This window comes from Chinchilla lanigera, unplaced genomic scaffold (assembly GCF_000276665.1).
Source record: "Chinchilla lanigera isolate Chin_1 unplaced genomic scaffold, ChiLan1.0 scaffold00014, whole genome shotgun sequence".
Lineage (NCBI taxonomy): Eukaryota > Metazoa > Chordata > Mammalia > Rodentia > Chinchillidae > Chinchilla > Chinchilla lanigera.
In genome coordinates, this window is record NW_004955415.1 from 3,188,686 (window position 1) to 3,195,548 (window position 6,863).

Genomic DNA, 6,863 nt, shown 5'->3' on the forward strand with positions numbered 1-6,863 from the left:
ACAGTATAAGCACCTGCATGGCAAGCTCAAGGTCCTGAGTTCAATTCCTGGTACCAAAAAAAAAAAAAAAAAAAAAAAAAAAAAAAAAAAGAAAGAAGCAAAATATTACACAGGTATTAAGTATTATTATATATCTCATTCTTTTTTATTAAAAATATTTGAGTTTATGAAATGCTGCAATAATTCTGGTGATCTTATAAGTACTGGTGATATAAAGAAAGAATCTCTACCTTCCAGGATGCTGTAGTTCTCATATATTTAAGAGAAGTTTTTATTTTGGGTTTTTCAATAAAATATAAAATTGCTACTTTTCTTCCTTTGGAGTGAAAGGGTATAATAATAGGAAATAATTCCCTCTGTGGGATTCCACATAGTCAGAAATCTCATTGACCCTGGATAAAGCCATAATAAAACACGTTTAATATGCCAATAAGCACACACGTAGGACTTTACAGATAACAGCATGCTGTGTAACTGTACCAGCCCTAGCAAAGGAGACAGGAAGGAGGTAAACTCTGTGTATGCTTCTGTCTCAGATTTCTCTTTCTAAATGAAACATTTCATTTACTAATGACCACAGAATGGAGATTGCAAAGCACTAAGGCTGTGCAAGTGACAGATATGAATTACCTCATAATGAATCAGATCCAGCCTTCATGACTTACATGCACCTTAGATGCCAGTCCTACATTTATATGTGATCAGAATTTCAAAATTACAACTCATGCTAAAATCCCAAATGATCTCAGAAAAATCTTCATTTTAGTGTACAATAAAAAGGACAGTTTAGAAAATGGTTCTGTTCAGTTTATAAGAATAATGCTATTATCTCTCAAGTAAATCAGATTCTTCATTAGTAGCCAGGAAGCCAATACTTAAAGCTCTTAATTTTCAGTTCCTTGAAGATTACAACAGCCTCTCTAAGATGCCTGTGAATACATTTCAGGCGCTGAAGTAATAATTAACCATGAGGCAAATTAAAATGTTTGTACTATTGTTAAAGATAGAAAAGTTAGTTTTTCATACTTCTGCTTGAGAAAAAAACTGACTGCAGAAGATTAACACAGAGAAGAAAACTCCATTGTTTTTGAAAACTGAAGACAGTTACACTTTTAAAACACAATTTGTGAATTCCTTTTGCCAAAAGGAATGCTGGAGAGGGGCAAACCCATGCAGATACAAATCAGTGCGAAGAATTCTCCACAAAGTGAGAGCACAATTTACACATCCACAAGCCAGTGTTATTCCTTGCAATAGTAGCGGTAGTATCAAAATGCAGACAAACTCTAATTCATGCTATATTTAAGAGCAGACAGAAAAGTCAGATCTTAAACAGACATGCATACATACATAATTTTGCAATGATCAAAATGACAATCTAGTCAGATGGTGACTAAATGAAAAATGGAAATTAACTCTGAAGCTAAAATTGGTGAACTCAGAACTAAATATTTAAATACTCCACAAACACCCTGTGATGTGCAAATTTTTCCAGAAAGCATCTGGAATCTGTACTTATCTACTGCTTTACCTAGAGCATTTGATGTTCTGTTCACAAGTTCAATTTTTACTACGTTGAAGCACTCAGTGGTTTCCTGAGATGGAGGGTCCCTCTAGGATTATAGATAGTTTTCCTGGAGGAAAGAAAATCTCTAAACAGTATGACTTTGACTCTGCAATATAAAAATAGATAACTTTTATTTTCCAGTTAATTCTACATCTCATCTATTGATGTTCTTATTTTAAGAGCTATATTTCCCGATCAAGATCATCATATCTGATTTTCCTGCTTGTACCTCTCCCTCCATTCTTGTCTCTGGATCCTATATTAGTTTCCTGTGACTGTTGTAACAAATTAGCACACAGTAGGTAGCATGAAGCAATAAAAATGTATTATTTTCCCCTCTGGATGTTAGACGTCTGCAACCAGTTTCGTTGAGCTGAAGTCAAGGTGTCAGGAGGGCGATATTCTTTCTATGAGTTCTATGGGAGAATTCATTCCTTGTTCCTTTCAGCTTTTAATTGCTTCTAGTGATTCTTGGTTTGTAGTCACTTAATTTCAACCTGTCTCTTTTCAGTATAGCTTTCTCTACATCTGTGTTCATCTCCATCTGCCTCCCTATAAATTTTCATGTTTGGGATTCAAATAATCCAGAATAATTCATTCAAACAATCCATAATAATTTTCCCATTTCGTTATCCTTAACTGAACAACATCTTCAAAAGCTCTTTTTTCAAATAAGTTAGTAATCACAGGCTCCAGTGATTCAGCCCTGATTCCTTTAAGACACCATTCAATCCACTACAGACCTCACAGTTCTAAATATTTGTTCACTCTCAAATATCAAGCATAAAACTAGTATTTCTCTGTTTTAAATTTCATGTGCTTTATTAATTAACATTCTCAAAATTTAACCCAGTAGAGTTTTTTAAATGTAATCACAAATGAACTTACTGTTTAGAAAAATTAGTCCACATTTAAACTGAACATCAATTCTCTTTAGTGTGGTCCTACTTTTTTTTTTTGGTACTGGGAATCGAACTCAGGACCTCATGCTTGCCAGGCAGGTGCTTATGCCACTGAGCTATATCCCCAGCTCCAGTGTGGTCCTACTTGACTCTCTGCTATTTTGTTATCATATGTCCTAGATCTTCACTTAGACTATTGACTTATAAATGTCCTGGTCACACTTCCTATCTAAAATAAGTACTATAATAAAACACACTATATAAATCATCATGTATTCTTCATTGATCTTCTTCGACTTCCTTCTTCAATTATGTCAAAATTCTATACTGCCACTTCTTCTAGCTATGTTGTAACTGTTTTTGAGGATTTTTTTCCAATAGCTCATGTAATTGACTTCCCTTTTAAAGCTTTAAAAAGTTAGCTTTCCAAAGTTTAATAGATTATGAGTCTAAATTTTAACTTTTGGAATACATTCTTTTTTCTCTTTTTAATAAGGAATTAAATTGACCATTAGTCATCTCTCTTTATGCTTTTGTCATTTCATAATTCTTCAGTTCATTCTCTCATTGCTCTGAAGTTAGAGACTAGCTCTTTATTCACGTTACAGAATGCTCTAGTCTCTTGCCAAACGTTCTAGTCTCTTGCTAATCAAAGCATTGGGTGTTTTTGCATTCTAGTCTTAGGTTTATTCAGTACAATTCTTTTATTCTACACAACAAAGTACAAACATGACCTTATCTAAAATGCTACAAAGCTACAAAACTCAAATTTTATAGCGCTGACTTTACAGTGAAAGCAAAAAAAGCAATGTACATGTTGCCAAGATAACCTGCAAGACCAGCATGAATAGCAGGTGAAATGGGCGGGTGTTCATTGATGATGAGCCAAGCTGGCTCTCAAACTGCTCACCAGCACTTGAGAGTAAAGGAGACAAAAGGGGTGGAGATATAGATGAGAACATAGAAAGACAGAATCGTTATGGCACTAACAGAGGGTGGAGAGATGAACACCAGGGGTTTGACCATAGAGGCTGGAAGAGGACTCAAGCAGGAATCAAAGGGCCAGGCCCAATGGGAATGGTAGACTTGTCCCCAGGGTATGACCGATGGCCACACTGTCCCCCAGTCTGCCCCCCACTGTCCCCACACTGCCCCCCAGTCATCTGTAAAGGTTGGGGCACTCTGACAACTGGATGCTGGCTCCTACAGGCTCTGCCACTGAACAGACCCTCAGGAGATGGGTGGGAAAGGGTGAAATTGCTAGACAGAAAACTGCAGGGCACCTTTATGGACACAGGCCTGAACCAACAGCACTTCTGTTAGCCAGAACCCTCCTGAAGACCGAGTGTCTCCACTGCTGCCTTTGAAATCTGCCCGAGTGAAGGATCCTCTTCTACTGCTCCACTTAGGCTAGAGAAGTGACAAAGTTGAGCTGAGTGGGATATGAGTTACAGGGGAGCGCTCCGGTAGCCTTGCTTATCAGGAAGAATTAGAGCTAGAGCAGCTCCTGTGGCAGCGGAGGCCAGGAAAACGGGACTGCCTGCGTACAGGGGACCTGCGTCTTAATGAGTATGACCTTCTCCTCATCCGTGGGGATGACCTGTGCCACATGGGAGGTGGTGGTGGCATTCTCCTGGGAGGGCTGAATTGTCGGGGTGGCGACCTAGGTCAGGAGGCCGGCCCAGCAGTAGCAGTGATCTCCTGGTTGTCAATTTGTTCTCCGCCCATGTGCTTCAGTGCTTTCTCAGCTTCATCTGGATTCTCAAACTCCACATATCCATAGCCTTTGGACAGATAAGGCTGCGTCCTTTCTACAGGCATGTCAATCATTTCAGTCTTCCCAGAGGTGGAAAATATCTCCATGATGTATTCCTTGGTCACATTCCTGGCTAGCCTCCCAATGTGCGCTTTGGAGGGTTTAGGGAAAGGCTTCACCTTGTCTTCTCCTTTCCATCTCTTTTAGGTGGTTTGGGTTTAGAGAGGGAGCGCTGCCTGTTGTCCTGTCTGCGGCGAGAAGGGCTTGGGGAGCCAGAGGAGCTGCTGGAACTGGAGCTGCGCGATGTACTGGAGCGGCTGGATGCTGAAGAGGAGCTGGAGCCCCTGCTCGATCCAGTGGTGGTGCTAGAGCCTGAACTGGAAGTTGAGCTGGACCGAGCACTGAGCCTCTTCCGGGTCTTAATGTCCAGTCTTAACGTCCCTGCCACGGTCCTTCTCCCTGACTCCTTGGTGGCCCCTTTGTCTTCAGAGTGATCCTTGGACTTCTTCTCAAAGCGGTCCTTGCGTTTGATAGGACAAGGAGCCCTAGTGCCGGACTTTTTATCATTTTCTTTAACTCCTAGCAAGCTCTTCTTTTTCACCCCTGGTAAATTCATTCTCCCTTTCTGAGGTGTTCAAAGCAGCAATGCCGGCCTCACTTATCTGAAATCTCACTTCTAACTTGAGTCTGAGAACCGATCCCTAATCGATTGCAATTTATGCCGAAAAGCAGCTTCTTCCTGCCGCCGCCCCCACCTCCTCCCTTCTCTCTTCAGTCGCTGAGGCTGGCACTGTTATTGGATTAGCAACGTCGCTATTACAGGGGCACTTCCTGGGAGTGAAAAATTTCAGATCTGTTGCATTAGAATTACTGAACTAGAGCCTGCGTTTTAGCAAGGTCTCCAGGGGATTTGTATTTACTCTAAAGTCAGAAAAGTTGTATCCTTACCAAATCAATTCCAATATAATTTTTAACTCAAGTACCTACAAGTTTAATAATTGTTTTTATTTTTATATTTGTGGTAATTTCATTCAGTTTTTCCCCACCTCAATCCAATTGACGTTCATCAATTACACCAAACTCAAAAGCTGATTCTCTTACTTTGAGAAAGAAAAAAGACAGAAGTGAAGAAACTAGTAGTTTCAGAAGCTGGGAAAAAAATGATTTTGAATTCTAACAACTTTTATATTAAATGAATAAATTAATATAAAAACTCTAGTATCTGGAGTTATAAAAAGCATGCAAATATATTAAATTCACTATTTATTGTGAAATGATGAGCACGGTGTAGGAAATATCAGTTTTCTACAATTTATCTTCTGGAATTCTCAGCTCCAAAGCAAATTCTAAAATAAATATCTTTATATCGTACATTAACCAAATATGAAATTGTTTGACATGCAGATAAAATTTTCAGTTACATTAAATATTGTCGGGGATTTTTCTATAGAAGATGCTTCCAAAGACTTAAATCATTACTTAAATAGTCTTGTGCCTAAACCATTGATTGTGAATCTGTTAGGTCTATCATAGGATCCTGTTATCAAAGAAGTAAGCAAGACCAAAACTAAATGCTGTTTTTTACATTGGAGAGAAAGCACCGGAAAGAAAGCACCATTGGGTCTATAACTTGTCTTTATTTTTCCTGTACTGTCAATATTAACTTTCCCAGAAGGAATTCAGAGATAGGAAATCTAGGGGATTTTCAATATTTCATTGAAAAATCATTTATACATTTTAGGAGCATTTTAAATTCCAGTTGGTAAGTCTTAATCAAAACAAAGAATTGAAGATTTTGTCAGCCTTGATTGTAACTCACAAATATATCTAGCTTTAATAACTATATGTTTGAATTTTTTAAAAATTGAAATTAGGCTGAGTTGATCCTTTATATCTGTATTTATTTTTAAGCCACTTTACTCTTTAAGTTTTAGTGATGATCTAGTACCAAATCTTGAAAAAGTCTATTTGACACAATTTATATTTTTATAAATATTTTCTAACATTTTAGTACATGCTATGAGCCAAACACTGCTTGTTATACTTCACCAGAAGTTTATGAGTTGCACATAATATCAGTAACTTCCTTTTACAAATAACATGACTAAGAAAGAAAGATAGCATTACTTGAGTGTAAGTAATTTAGGGATTTGACCTCAGGCAGTATTATATATGTATGCTAAGTATTTAAAATAAATTCTAACAAAACAGAATAGTGTAATAAATAAAAGACATTTCCTTAAATCTTTGAGGCAACAAGGCTCCCAGTATTTTCTGGGGGTCTGTGTGTGTTAGGAAAAGGTTTCAACATTCTGATAGGCATTGGCACCTCTGCCTTAGCTTTAATTTCTTATTTGTGTAGAGCTTCAAATAAAAAATAAGGCCTTGTTAGGTATACTGGGGGGTGTATACTGCCCTGCATATGTATATGGCCTTCTACATTCTCTAAAATATACCAGGGCTTTCCAACAGCCCCTGTGGTGCTTTCATTGCCCTATTTTTCCTTTCAAGTTTTCTGGTTAAGCCTCCTGATAGCCACCTCAGGCAGCTGTGTGCTAAAGAATGATCATGAATTTTTTTTTGACAAACACTTTGATGATAGGGATGTTTGCACAGTGTGAGCTTTCATTCAGGTCAA

The 6,863-nt window shown here is 38.0% G+C and overlaps 1 pseudogene; it reads right to left on the reverse strand.

Moving 5' to 3' along the window:
* Positions 1-3,948: 3,948 nt before the first annotated feature.
* Positions 3,949-4,841, reverse strand: LOC102009492 (annotated as a pseudogene).
* Positions 4,842-6,863: the final 2,022 nt, after the last annotated feature.